Source organism: Sphaeramia orbicularis, chromosome 15 (genome assembly GCF_902148855.1).
Source record: "Sphaeramia orbicularis chromosome 15, fSphaOr1.1, whole genome shotgun sequence".
Classification (NCBI taxonomy): Eukaryota; Metazoa; Chordata; class Actinopteri; order Kurtiformes; family Apogonidae; genus Sphaeramia; species Sphaeramia orbicularis.
The window spans coordinates 38,529,308-38,545,566 of NC_043971.1; the positions used below are offsets into that span (position 1 = coordinate 38,529,308).

Sequence of the window (16,259 nt, forward strand, 5' to 3'; positions counted from 1 at the left end):
GCGGTCTGGAAAAACGGCAGGAGAATCACAGCAGAAGTGCTTGGTGAACAAAAAAGGCAAGTCAAATACAATTGTATGGAATCACTTTGGGTTTGATGAAGAAGACGAAGAGCAAAAATACATCACGTGCAAAAAGTGTTTCGTAGTTGTGTCCGCACCGACCGCTAACACAACAAACCTTTGTAACCATCTGAAGTTTAACCACCGCCACCTTTATCATAATCTCATGAAAAACTAAAACACATAAAAACAACTCCGTCTACAACTTCGTCCGCAATGCAATCTTCAGCTTCCGAATCTCTTTACGCTGCAACTCCCGTATTAACGTAACCCTAACCCGTATAACCCTAACGTATGTATTGTAGATGGCTGATGTATACAGAAGGCCTGAACTGAAACCTCACGGCACGCCACTGAATTTACTATGTTTCATACTACATTGAACATAGTTGAATTTATAATTTGCACTTTACGTGAGCTTGTTTTTTTTTTTTTTTTTTCTTAATTGCTACAGTTCTATGGCAAGTCTATAGCAGTTTAATTACAGTGCACTATTTATTTACAAAAGGAAACATACTTGAATTTACAGTACACTTATTTGCATTCAAAGATTTTTTTTGTTTCATACAAAAGTGAACATACTTTGTTTTAGTGGTTAAAAGCTTTATTTATGTTTAAAGAGTATATTTTACATTGTTTTGCAAGAAAAAAACAACTTTAAGGTTAACAAATAATCGTTTTTAATAATCGTGATTTCAATTATTGCTAAAATAATCGTGATTATTTTTTTTTTCTATAATCGAGCAGCCCTAGTATATAACCTAAATGTTGCCTTAAATTAACATTTATTTGCAACATATTATAGCAAACTATTACACAATCAAAAACAAATTAAGTTTAGCAAATAAAATGTCTCCGTTTTGAATGTCTGGGGTCACCAGAAATTTCTAATAATTTATAAAAAAAAAAATACAAAATTAAAACTTCCTAATAAAAAATTACAGTATACAGTGTAAATGTTGTCTAAAATTAACATTTCTCTGCAACATATTAGAGCAAACTATTACACGATCAAAAACAAATTAATTTTAGCAAATAAAATATCCCTGTTTTGAATGTCTGGTGTCACCTGAAATTTCTAATAATTTTGAAATTTTTTTTTTACAAAATTAAAACTTACTAATAAAGATTTACAGTATATAGCCTAAACGTTGTCTAAAATTAACATTTCTTTGCAACATATTATAGCAAACTATTACACAATCAAAAACAAATTAATTTTAGCAAATAAAATATCCCTGTTTTGAATGTCTGGGGTCACCTGAAATTTCTAATAATTTTGAAAAAAAATTTTAAAAACTAAAACTTACTAATATTTACACTATATAGCCTAAATGTCTAAAATTAACATTTCTTTGCAACATTTTATGGCAAACTATTACACGATAAAAAAACTAATTAATTTTAGCAAATAAAACATCTCTGTTTTGAATGTCTGGGGTCGCCAGAAATTTCTAATACTTTATAAAAAAATATATATATAAAAAAAAATTAAAACTTACTAATAAAAATGTACAGTATATAGCATAAACATTGTCTAAAATTAACATTTCTTTGCAACATATTATAGCAAACTATTACATGATCAAAAACAAATCAATTTTAGCCAAAAAAATTCTCTGTTTTGAATGTCTGGGGTCGCCAGAAATGTGTGATGTTAAAATGGGGTCACGAGCCAAAAAAGGTTGGGAACCACTGCACTAGAGGCACTAAGGTGCAGTCATCATCATCATCATCTCCATCACCTCTCTGAGTTTGACAGCCCTAGCTTAGAGGGTTTTCATAACTATCATATCTCGGGTTTTCAGGATGAAAAAATGCATTTTTTAATGCCTGAAGATGTGACCTATGACCCCCCCCCCCCCCAGGATGTTATAATGAGTATACCTGCTGCACAGCTCCATGCTCCACAAGTGGTGAGGGTTAAGCTCCTCTCAAGGTAGTTAACATAGACACTGTACGTCCATATGATTACGTGCTCTCTCTGAATGACCTGTGCATTAGTGCGTTGGTGGATCAGTCAGTTCATGCTCTGACTTGTTAGAAATGGGAAACACGTGGACCTTGGGCTCAGCAGCCAACAGGATGTAATCATCACTACATAGTCATTGTAATCAAAACTTTTCACTGCTGAATAATGCAACAGTCCTACCAGGAGAGTGGAGAGCACATGGTTATTACTCACCTCTTCTTGAATGATTCGCTTACTGTTTTCGACCTGTGTGACTCAGTTTTCTACTCCTGTTTGTGGAAGGTCTGTCCATGGCAGACCCCCCCCACACACACACAGTCATTAGAGGGGAGTGGGGTTGGTTATAGATTGGACTGAACTGATTCCGAGGATGACTGTATGTGCTTATTTCACTTTTTAATGTTTTGGTTTTTTTTGTGATCAGTGTAATTGACATAGACTACATAAGTAGAGTCAGTAGATCCAGGCTGCATAAACTCACAGTATTACTTCCACTAGGAGGTATTGTGATCACTTTGCTTTGTGTGTTTGTTTGTTTGTTTGTTTGTTAGCAACTTTATGGGAAAACTATTAATGCAGTGTTTCTCAAACTGTGGGGTAGGCCCCCCTGGGGGGGCGCAAAGGCTTTCCAGGGGGGGGCATGGGATCATTCCTAGGTGTTTTGTTTTTTTTTTCTTCAGGTAGGAACATGTAGCAGGTGGAACTAATGTTTTAGCGTTGGAGCACCCTGGACTCATTTTAGGGACGTACAACAAACAAATCTACTGCCATGGTGATTTGTCACTAGACTAGACCGAGAGTTTAGGTTTGGACAATGGACAAGGGCTGGACTAGAAAAGAAAAATATGCAATGTTTCTGGTTTTACACAGTTTGCACTTTAATGTTCTGAGATGTGCAATGGAAACAGGCTCATTGCAGCCACTGATATTGTTAAAATGTTCATCTTTGTTACCAAAATTTGTTTGTTGTTCTACAAAAAAATTTACCTTATTGTCATAGTTGTAAGATAATTACACATTTCCTATTTTTAATTGGAAAAAATAATGTCTCAGGGAGCAGTTTTGTTGAGGTCATTATGTTGTTCAATCAAAAATCGAAGTTATTTTCAATTTGCACAAGAAATTATTCAAGGAAAAACAAAAAGTATTCTAACGATACTGATGTTTCTTTCAATAAAAGTTATAATTGCATCACAGGTATGATGTTGTTAGGGTTGACGGGGGCTTGGAGATTTTTTGTGCTCCAAAGGGGGGCCCGACAGAAAAAGACTGAGAACCACTGTATTAATGGATTAGATTTATATAGCGCTTTTTTGGTCACTCAAAGCGCTTTACATTATTGACCCATTATTCATTCGCTCTCACATTCTCCCTCTGGTGGTGGTAAACTACATATGTATCCACAGCTGCCCTGGGGTAGACTGACAGAAGCATGGCTTCCAATTTGCACCAACGGCCCCCCTGACCACCACCAAACATTCACACACATTCATACACCAGTGTGAGTGGCACTGGAGGCAAGGAGGGTGAAGTGTCTTGCCCAAGGACACAATGGACTGACTAGGACAGAGCAGTATTCGAACCGCCAACCCTTTGGTTCTTGGACGACCCGCTCTACCACCTGAGCCATGGCCGCCCCCAACCATTACAACCATCTTTACCAAATTTTACTCACAGATAGGCCTAGGCCCTGGGACGAAATTTTGGGCCAAGTAGGCCAAAGTTCAAGGTCACAGCAAGGTCACAAAATCTACAATTTTCCTATCTTTAATCATTGAGCAATTTTCAAAAATTTATAAAAAAATTCAAAAAGACTCAGATTAGCCTCCAATTTGATCCACCCATAGCTTATAACAATATCTTGTATGTGGCACAAAATTGTCCACATCCACTGTGGAATGTGGACTCTGTGGACATTTCAATTTAACACTGAAAATCCCATTTATGACACATTTTTCATTATCACTCAACAAATATTGATTGGAATTTAATATAATTTAACATACACATGACTGGTACCAAGCTTCAAGTGTTTCTGCTGTATGGAACAACCTTGAAACTGTTTAATTTAAAAAGAAATAGTCGATCCACACATGCACATCGTTCAGGGTGCTTGGCGGAGGTTTGCGTTCTCTGAACACTTATATTTGTTATGGAAATGTCCTTTATGTAGGACGAGAAGACAAACTGACTGATCGATTTAAGATTTATTGTGCAGCAGTCTGAACAGAGTAGCTCTCTGAAAAAGCTCACACATAAGGTTTATTATTTCAGTCCCTCCAGAAAAACACGATTATGCAATCGCATAATTCAATTCATAATAAAGCAAATCGCACACATTGGGCCGGATCTACTAAGATCCAAATTTGCATGTACTAATTTGTGTGTGCAATCTAGAATTTTGCCCGTGGGGTTGAGCTGCGGTTTGCCGGTGATTTACAAAGATTGCTTGTGCAAATGTCAACAAGTACAAAGTCTTGCAGACCGCCATATTGAAATGAGGATTTTGCGTGTGTTACTGGAGACAATACGCTGTAAAAACTGCTCTGGGATACACCAATACAACAGCATTAATGGTAACAGTACGGTGAATGATCCAGATGCAAGGAAATGTTTCATTGGAAGAGTTTAGTCATGGAAGGTATTGTATGACTCATTCATTCATTCATTTATTTTTCATTTTAGAGGTGGGGGGGCCTTGGGGTTGTTGGATTGACTGTCAGGTGCACATAATTTTGTCACACTGTAGCCTGATGTCGGTGTGTATTTTTAATCACAATCATCAGATCAAGTGAAAACGAGTCCCGTAAAGTGTGTGTGTGTGTGTGAGGGGGGGTGCGTCTCAATTATTTTTTCTTCCGTCATTCCAAAAATGTTCACATGAGGGTGAAAAATGCGTTCTCTGCGTCTTGTTTCATCATTTCAACCGCAGTCATGTGTGCGCAATCACAAACCCAAACCGTTTGCACCTCCTTTTTAGACGTGCTAAATATTGACGTAGTTTCAATGAGCAAAATTGCTTTTGGGTTTGATAAATCACTTTGCATGTGCTAAATTCATATATTTACATTTTCACCTCCCACAATTGTGTGTAATATTGCATACTCATTGTGTCAAATGTACGAACTGGATGCAGACATACTATTTTTGCACCTTTGAATGACTCAGCCCTTAGTGCGCACTGTTAGTAAATCAGTTTGTATTTTTTTTTGCGTGTGAAATGAGTTTGCACACGTTTTTATACATGCACACCTCTAGTAGAGCCGGCCCATTTTGCAGGGGTCCACATTTTTTCAAAAACGGTGCAAATTCACAGCAATAATAACGTATTTCCACACAAAATATGCGACATATGCGAGGCTAGCATGATTTCATAATCCCCGCATTTTTCCACATTAAGTTATAAAATATATTGCATTGTAACTTCACAGTGATATAATATGCGGCACGCAACATCATTGGCTCATGCGTCCACAGAAGGTAAACTAACCTCGAGCCTCAGAAAAAATCCTGCAAGATGATAAAAAATGCAGCTCACTTGCCAAAATAAAAAAAAAAAAAAAAAACTGCAAAAGACAGAACAAACTAGTACCTGACGTCCTACACTACCTCACCTTTGAAAAGCAGGAAGTAATTATTTTATTTTTAACACTTGTGCTCAGGAATGTTAAAGCCATGTTTGAGCCATCCTCAGAAAATAAAGAATTAAAACAGAACCAGCGCTTTCTGGGATGTAGTGGATGTGTATTATATGTGTATGTGTGTATTGTATGTGTATGTGGGCATTGTGTGTGTATGTGTGTATTGTATGTGCATGTGTGTATTGTATGTGTGTATGTGTGTATTGTATGTGCATGTGTGTATTGTATGTGTATGTGTGCATTGTCTGTGTATGTGTGTATTGTATGTGTGTATGTGTGTAATGTATGTGTGTATGTGTGTATTGTATGTGCATGTGTGTATTGTATGTGTGCATGTGTGTATTGTATGTGCATGTGTGTATTGTATGTGTATGTGTGTATGGTATGTGTATGTGTGTACTGTATGTGTGCATACGTGTATGTGTGTATTGTATGTGTGTATGTGTGCATTGTGTGTGTATGTGTGTATTGTATGTGCATGTGTGCATTGTGTGTGTATGTGTGTATTGTATGTGTGTGTGTGTATTGTATGTGTATGTGTGTATGGTATGTGTATGTGTGTATTGTATGTGTGTATACGTGTATGTGTGTATTGTATGTGTGTATTGTATGTGTGTATGTGTGCATTGTGTGTGTATGTGTGTATTGTATGTGTGTATGTGTGCATTGTGTGTGTATGTGTGTATTGTATGTGTGTATGTGTGTATTGTATGTGTGTGTGTATTGTATGTGTGTATGTGTGCATTGTGCGTGTATGTGTGTATTGTATGTGTGTATGTGTGTATTGTATGTGTATGTGTATTGTATGTGTGTATTGTATGTGTGTATGTGTGCATTGTGTGTATTGTATGTGTGTATTGTATGTGTATTGTATGTGTGTATGTGTGTATTGTATGTGTGTATGTGTGTATTGTGTGTATTGTATGTGTATTGTATGTGTGTATGTGCATGTATATGTGCATGTGTGTATTGTGTGTGTATGTGTGTGTGTGTGTATTGTATGTGTGTATGTGCATGTACATGTGTATGTGTGTGTATTGTATGTGTGTATGTGCATGTACATGTGTATGTGTGTGTGTATTGTATGTGTATGTGTGTATTGTACGTGTGTATGTATATGTGTGTATGTGAGGTCTTCAGCCATCTTTTCAAGCCTGTGAAACACTGGTGACCACAGTTCTTTGAACCTGTCAGCTCTATAATATTTTTTTTTAACTTCCAGCCTTTCCAGTGGTAGAAATATTAACAAATGATCTAAGAATAATTTAAAAGTCAGAGGAGACTCATCTTTCCCAAAAAGAAGAATGCATGTCTTTGCAAAAAAAAAAATACGACTGTGATTAGTAACCTGCATTTAGTTCTGTCCAGAGGAACATGTTGTGAGTCATTAAACAGATCCAGACTGGGAGCTAACTGAGCGTCTTTTCCTGGGGTTGACCGGAAACAGAACACAATCTGACAGACTTCTGACTGTGCTTGAGTTGACGTCTGTGGTGCAGATGTGGCTTCTTGCTTCAGTAATGACACTCAGTCTTGTTACGTGAGGTACCTGTCAGTGATGCAACACCCGGTTATATTGCGTTTTTTTTATTTGGATCATGTAATATTGATGTATAGTATTGATTAAAAGGTGGATTAAGTCAGAAGGAGCCCCACTGAAGGCCAAGCTGTGAAATACTCAGTCCACCACGGATTTCATCATTAAATTTGGAGTTATTCAGTGGCGTTAGCTCATTCTGGGGTGTTTGGTCTTCTACCAGTCTTCAGAAATGTCTTTGCCATGATTGCATATTCTTCCCACCGCAGCCATAAAATAAATTGTAATAAGACAAATGTGGGTGTTTCAGACTGAAGCAGGCAAAAAGACAGATAACCACCTGAAAACTTCTGTACTGGAACACTGTGGTGCTATTCAGAGGAGTGTTGGAGACATTGTTAGTTTCAAGGAAGGACCATAATTGGGGTTAAATTAAATACTTACAATATTTTTAAATGTCTCATATGGCATAGTTTTGTTAGTTGAATAGCACTTTTCAAGGCAGCACAAAATGATATCAGTGAAGCAGAACTGAAATAACCCAGGTTTCTTACATTAACCCTTTCATGCATAGGGGTCACAACAGTGGACAGTTATCCTCCAGCTGTTCTCTTGTATATTCACAGGTTTTGTTGTTTTAGTTCCATATCAGCCAACACAGTGAACACTTATGCACCATCCCATAATAATAATAATAATAATAATAATAATAATAATAATAATAATAATAATAATAATAATAATATATGCACTAGCAAAACATACATGATAATACAAATATCAAGAATCATAACAATCTTAGTCAGAAGAAAAGCACAATAATTCCATTTACATGCCCGAAAACAGGTGGGAAGAAGTATAATTTATTTAATCCCACCCCATCTCCCTACAATATTATTAATAATATATGTCCCTCTTCCTTTTACATTACTCTTCTATATTTATATATCTATTCACACACACACAAACACACATACACACACACTCATTCATCCGTATACACATATATACATTTATACATATACACAACATACAAATACACATATAATCTTTTACCAGTACCTTTCTTAGTTGTGCTAGCGAATAAATAAACAAATAATAACTAGCTCAAGGAAGGAAATATATACATAAACAACAGTGAACATATGGTGACAATTAATAACCCTCTTCCCTATATCTTGTGAAAAACATGTTCTTGTAAGTGTTTTTGAATTGTCTTATGTTTGAACATTCCTTGTTCATGGGTGTAAATCAATTGCTAATTGTTACTAGACTGTAATTAACAGGGTTTTTTTTTTAACCCTTTCATGCACACTGGTCACTCCAGTGGACAGTTTTTCTCCAGCTGTTCTCTTGTATATTCACAGGTTTTGTTGTTTTAGTTCCATATCAGCCAACACAGTGAACACTTATGCACCATCCCATAATAACAACAACAACAACAACAACAATAATAATAATAATAATAATAATAATAATAATAATAATAATAATAATAATAATAATAATAATATATGCACTAGCAAAACATACATGATAATACAAATATCAAGAATCATAACAATCTTAGTCAGAAGAAAAGCACAATAATTCCATTTACATGCCCGAAAAGGGGTGGGAGGAAGTATAACTTATTTAATCCCACCCCCTCTACCTACAATATTATTAATAATATATGTCCCTCTTCCTTTTACATTACTCTTCTATATTTATATATCTATTCACACACACACAAACACACACACTCATTCATCCATATACACGTATACATTTATACATATACACAACATAAAAATACACAAATAATCTTTTACCAATGCCTTTCTTAGTTGTGCTAGCGAATAAATAAACAAATAATAACTAACTCAAGGAAGGAAATACAGTGATCCCTTGCCAATTCTCGCTTTAAGTTCCACGGTTTTAGTTATTCGCGGATTTTTTGTAAGTGTTATTTTATATAAAAATGTTAAAAGAGAGAGAGAGAGAGAGAGAAAATATAGAAATGTCAGTTCATGCATGCCCATGTACGTGTGTTTGTGTGTGTTGATGCTTGAGACCAAAGAGAGAGAGAGAGAGAACTGATTCGTTTCTTGTGCGTATGAGAGGAAAAGAGAGCTGGGAGTAGATGTGCGTGTGTTCGTGTGTACGTATACGATGGATAAGCATCATGAATGAAGAGAGGAGAGAGTACGTATCAGCTGTTAGTACGTATGCACGTGTGTGTGTGTTTTGTTTACTCATTCATAAAATATATTTATTTATATGTAATTTCTTTTATGTAATTTATACATGTAGTACGTATTATCATTTGTATACATGTACATTAAATTTATGTATATATTTTTGTGCATGTACATGTACATATCCAACTGACATTTTCTTGTGTTATTAATCATTCTTTTCTTTCAGATGTTTTACAGTACGTACATGTACATGTATCCGATCTATATATATATATATATATGCATGTATACATGTACTAATCATTGTTTTCTTTTATATATATCTCATTTATTTCATAATTATTACATTTGCAGTACTTATATACTATTTATAGATACATACATACATGTACTTAGGTCTAGGATAGGCTCGGGGGGCTCCAGCTCCACTTCGCGGATTTTCGATTTTTGTGGGGGGCGCCGGTCTCCATTAACCGCGAAAAATAAAGGATCACTGTATATACATAAACAACAGTGAACATATGGTGACAATTAATAACCCTCTTCCCTATATCTTGTGGAAAAGCATGTTCTTATGAGTGTTTTTGAATTGTCTTATGTTTGAACATTCCTTGTTCATGGGTGTAAATCAATTGCTAATTGTTACTAGACTGTAATTAACAGGGTTTTTTTTTTTTTAACCCTTTCATGCACACTGGTCACTCCAGTGGACAGTTTTTCTCCAGCTGTTCTCTTGTATATTCACAGGTTTTGTTGTTTTAGTTCCATATCAGCCAACACAGTGGATACGCATGCACCATCCCATAATAATACACTGACATTCAGACCATTACTGTAACTTTGCTGTTCTTGATAAACCTGATCTGCACTAACATGTTTGACTGTAAATCAACTGCTAATAAAAATTGGGAATATGATCAAATGCGAAAAAATAAATAAATAAATAAATAATACCAGATTAGCTGCATTAAAATGTTTTGATTTTGTAGATCACTTTCTGATATTCAAAAATTAAACACATGATGTCCAGTGGAGTGGACATTTTTGGAACTCCACAAAAAATTATGAAGGTTTGTTTCTTTGTTGCTTTAACCCAAAAAAAAAAAAAAAAAAATCAATTAAGAAAAAAAAAATCACTTCAAGGAAAAAAAAAAATGTTCAAATGCAATTTTTTTGGATCGTAATTTTTCTTTTTATTCAAACACTTTTTTGTGTGAATTTTTTTTTTGTAGTTAAAACAATAAAGAAACAAATCTACCTTCATAAAAAAACAGGTTTAAAAAAAAAAAAAAAAAATCAATTGCATTGTTTTTTCATGCCTAAAGAGGAATAAAAACACTCAGGTAAAAAATTTGGACGAAGGTTGTCATAATTCATGCATGAAAGGGTTAAACTGCATCATTTTCAATGAAATTCTGGAAAAAAATTGGGGCGTTCTAAAACTTTTGACCAGTAGTGTATATACCTTACAAAATGATGCAAAACAATTACAATACCAGATCAAAATAAGTAAATAAATATGTCATAAGATGCAAAACAAATACGCAGCAACATGTAAAACCTTATAACTGTTCATATAATCTCATTGTTCTGTCTTTATACACTTTTGTTCATTTGGAATATGTTTTTACAGACCCACCACTCATATACACATCTGCTTCAAAGTTGTCCGTGTCCACTGGTGCTTGAAATGCACCAGTTTGATCATTTAATATTGATGGGATTGAATGACACAAAACAATTACTCAGTAAATTAAAAGGTGAGAAAAAAATGGAGCTTAAAAATTGTCCTTTAAAAACCCAATGAACAAAAATAGAGACATGGCAATCCACTATGTTCTTTTTCTTTTGAGGTTTGTATTTCTTTTTTTTTTCTGTTTGTCCATATCTGCTACATGGTCTTAAAAAAGAAACAATAAAAAGAAAGTGCAAAAAAAAAAAAAAAACAACACTGAAAAATATACCTGAAATAAATTCAGACAAACACGTACAAAGGCTACATGGAAAATAAGGTAAAGAAAAAATATTAAAATAAGATATTTCACACAGAGCACTTGAGACTTAACACCAGAGGTCATTATATTCCTAAATCCACCACCTGGGTCAAATTGACCCCCGTACCATTTATAGTCCACATCTAGTCATCATGAGTTTTTCTCTTCACAGTGGAGTAGCCTAAAACAGGGGAGGGTCAAACTCATTTTAGTTCAGGTGCCACATTCAGCCCAATATGATCTGAAGTGGGCCAGACCAGTAAAATAATAACAAGATGATATATAAATAAGGTCAACTCCAAATGTTTTTCTATGTTTCAGATGGAGGAAAGTAAGATAACAGCATGAAAATGTTTAAATCTACAAACTATTCTTTAAAACAAGTGGTGCCAGGCACAACAAACTGAGCTTATTTTGGCATCGATCCAGCTGATGTCATCATGTCTATGCTGCATGTGCTGACGTCTGCATATTAATTGCCTCTTTATATATGCCAAGTTTGAAGTACAGTCTACTCTCGTTAAACCGCCCGCCGTTATACCGCCATTTTCGCTCACCGCCGACCAAAACCATTGCACAAAAATCCCCAATGCATTATTCCATTAGCTACCGCCATTTCCGCCTATCGCCATCCGCCAGCCCAGTTCCATGCACAAACAACACTTATACCATTGATTTCCCGACCGTTACACCGCCAGCGTGATTGCCATCGAGTACACATAAATTTTAACAATGCACTGAAACAAACGCGCCAGACGCTGATCGCGACAAGCTACGAGTAGGTCTACGGAACGGCCACCGTTCATTTATCGCAGAACACTCAGTAGGTCAGGATGTCGGGAAGAGGACGTGGGATTAAGCCAAAGCCTCAAGATGATGGGGTGTCATTTCCCGACACGGTATAATAATGCTTAAAATGTTTCCCCACTTTAAATGATCCCTTACAACATAACAGAATCAAGATTTATTTAGAAACGCAATTAGAACGGGTTAACGGAGGCAGCATAGACATCATATAGTAAAGACATGCACATTATGGACGCAACCCGTTGTAACGCCATTTTCGCTGTATACCGCCAATTTGGCCGTGAACGGAAGTTAGCGGTATAACGAGAGTAGACTGTAAATTGAAACTAAGGATGTAACGATATGAAAATTTCATATTACGATTATTGTGACCAAAATTATCACGATTATTGTTATTATCGCAGTATTGTTGAAATTGTGCTCAAAATGTTCAAAAAGTACTTAAAGACACACTGAAATAATTTAACCAAGTTTTATTTTGGAAAAAAATAAATAAATAAATAAAATAATTGGCATAATGTACCTTCTGTTGGCAGAAACATTCAAATATTAACCCTTAGTGGTCTGAGCCTTTTTTGTCAGTTTTTCAGTCCTTTTGATTTTGCCTTTATATACAGGGTGACACAAAAAAACGGGAACTTTTTAACAATCCAATAAAACCAAGAGTGATGGAAGAAAAATATTTTATTCATAGTAATTGAAACCTTAAAACATGCCATTTAAGAAACAATGATGGAATTTTCATTTTTTAAAAATGAAAACGGGAATTTTTGAACGCCGTGGGCTCCGTAAGACAGACTCGCGTACAACATCAATGTTCTGTGGAGTATGAGCACTTCTTGGTCGTCCTGTTGGTTTCTTCTTTAGGGCAGATCCAGTCTCTTCAAAGTTATTAATCCAACATTTTATCACGTGTTTTGATGGAACAGCACCATGACGTCCTAAGTTGTAAAAACGTCGGAACTCAGTCTGCGCAGCTGTCAAACTATCACAGTTTTTATAAAATATTTTTATGGCTAACACACGCTGTTGCCTGTTCCACTGATCCGTGGTTACTAAAATGGGGGGGTGTTTACTTGCTCAAGGTCACTGTCTCGCAGTGCTGCCACTTTCTCATGTCTGCCAATACGCACTTCAACAATTCCTGTTTTTTTGGGTCACCCTGTACTGAATGTAGGACATTTCGGACTTGGACGTTTCGGCCTAGGATGTTCCGGACTAGGATGTTTCGGACTGCACTTTTGCAGTCCCTAACCCTAACCCTAACCCTCGAAAGGCCAAAACGTCCTAGGCCGAAATGTCCGTGTCCGAAACGTCCGTCCACCCCCTGTACTATATAGACAAATGTTTACTATACCCATGTTTGGTATCTGTTTTTTCAGCACAACTTCATCTATATCATCTGTCTGTTATTTTTTTCACTTTAACCTACTATAAAAATATAAAAGGACAAAAAACACAAAAAAATATAAAATCCGATTTGAAAAATGTATATAATTTATTGCATAAATAACACACAGATGCTTAACAAACCTTTTCAGAGACTTTAAAAGTGAATATTGGTTCCAAATATTAGGTATATACAATTAAAATTGTAATAAATTAAAAATATACTCAAATATTTGACATAAAATCAGATCTTTACATAGGCGTTTTCTCTGCTAAAAGTGCGGTAATCAAACACAGTTATCACGATAATTAGATTTAAACGGTAATACTAATTGTCGGCAATTTTACTACGGTTTATCGTTATACCGGTAATCGTTACATCCCTAATTGAAACAAAATTGATGTATTTATAGACGTGATATTTCGCCCATTATAAGTAAATGGGAGAAAAAAAAAAAAGGTTTTAAAAAATTCATAAAAATTTGAACTTTGACCTACTTTTTCCGAAATGTTATGACATCGATTCCGTGCCACTAGCAATCTATAAACCCGATACTTTTGCTGCTAAAGTGTGAACCACCAACCAAACAAACAAACTGAACCAAAAACAATACCCCTTGCCTCCCTTTGGTGGGTGGGGTAAAAATCTGACGAATATGAACAACCATGAAAAAACTACAATTTATTAAGAAAAATTGGTGCAATTTTAACAATATTATGCCTCGGTTTATCATTTACACATGTGCATTACAACTTCCAGATCACAGTGGGTCTACATTACACTTACTTCCCTTAAGACAGGGGTGTCCAACTCATTTTAGTTCAGGGGCCACATTCACCCCAATATGATCTCAAGTGGGCCGGACCAGTAAAATACATGTAATGTGAAGCATATTAGCATTAGCATTAGTCTGGGATTGTACTAGCACTTCAGCTAACGCGTTATACACCTTGCGACAAACATGTTAAGTGCATATATATTCCCGTCTTTCTTGAGTCTGTTTGCTCATGCAAAATAAAATGTGATTAATGTAGATTAAAAATTAATGATATTTAATCGTGATTAATCGAAATTAATCCACAGCAACCCTGTGATTAATCTGATTAAAAATTGTAATTATTTTGATAAAGACTGCTTCATATGAATGTATGCTTCATAAGTTTAACAATAGGGATGGGACCCCAGCACCAGTTTTACATTTTGTCTCATTTTTTTTTATTTTTCACTAATTTTGTCGCATATTTTTTGTTTTAACTCATTTTTATGAGTGACTTTGATTGAATTTTTGGTCACTTTTTTTTCTCATTTTGTTAACTTTTTTAAATCAATCTAACATTTTTTTCCCATTATCTATCTATCTTTAGCAACAAAAATGTTAATATTATCACTTTGTTCATTGTGCTACTTGTTTGTGTTCATTTTTGTCCATTTTCTTGCCTATTTTGCTCAGTTTTTTTCTCATTTTGTTCATTTTTTCACTAATTTTGCTGCTTATTTTTTTGTCTTTACTCATTTTGATGTTTATGTTTTCCATTTCTGGCCACTTTATTCCTAATTTTTTCTATCTATCTATCTATCTATCTATCTATCTATCTATCTATCTATCTATCTATCTATCTATCTATCTATCTATCTATCTATCTATCTATCTATCTATCTATCTATCTATCTATCTATCTATCTATGCAATATTGCATGAATGTCATGTACCAAGTGGAAACTCCAATAAAAACTTGAATTATTAAAAAAAAAAAAAAAAAAAAAAAAAGGAATCATTTGACAGCACTAGTAGAAAATAATGTTTTCAGCATAAAGAAGAAGAATTAAGGGGGGTGGGGTGTGTGTGTCTGTGGTCTATTAATGGACCATCTTATTGGTAAGTGAACTGATCATCAGAATCAATCAATCTGCAAAGGCAACTGGCAGATGAGTGTAAGATATAGACTAATGTTTGTAGAAGTATATTATAAAATCACAAACTGAGTGTAAGGCAGACACCACTATTAGTGTTTAAGCATTCCCAAAAAAACAAAAACAAAAACTAATTACACATGCTTAAGCTGAAGGCTGTAAAATAAAGTTAATCTGTAGAGTGTATATTATTGAGTGTTAATTTAACTTTTAAAACTGAATATGAATATGTGATGTTCCAGTTTTATGCATTTTATTGTTTTATTGGAGTCAAATATTATTCATAATTAGTGCATTGTGCCTGTGTGTCCTTGGCTAATGCTTTCATTAATCTGCATCCTTGTTGTTTCTTCTTATGCAGGTATAACAATATTTTTAATGACAACATAAAATAATCAAAGCAACATTCAGTTCATATCTGCTTACTTGTGTGAAGTGAGAATGAACCCTTGAACCCAGGCAGACACTACAGGAGATTTCACATCCACACTGACTCTGAAATCAGGTTGTATCACATGTATAAAGTAAATCATTCTAATCTTCGCTCTAATCACAAACATGCACATAAAATAAAATTGGTAACATAATAGCACAGCACACACTATGGGATAATATTAAGATTCTCGATCTGTGTTTGGAAATTACTGATGTAATGTCCAGATTTTCACTCCTACATACCAAACATCTTCACAGAGGCTGCGATCAGTGGAGATATGATATTTAATCCCCTTTTATTACTAGATAATCTGGACAGAACGCTGGCA

General features: G+C 34.9%; 1 long non-coding RNA gene across 1 annotated transcript; it reads left to right on the forward strand.

Annotated features, from left to right (window-relative positions):
* The first annotated feature begins 11,544 nt into the window (after positions 1-11,544).
* On the forward strand, positions 11,545-13,341 carry LOC115434405 (uncharacterized). The gene is made up of 3 exons (XR_003937518.1): positions 11,545-11,558; positions 12,167-12,169; positions 12,988-13,341. It is a non-coding gene; the product is annotated as an uncharacterized LOC115434405 (long non-coding RNA).
* Positions 13,342-16,259: the final 2,918 nt, after the last annotated feature.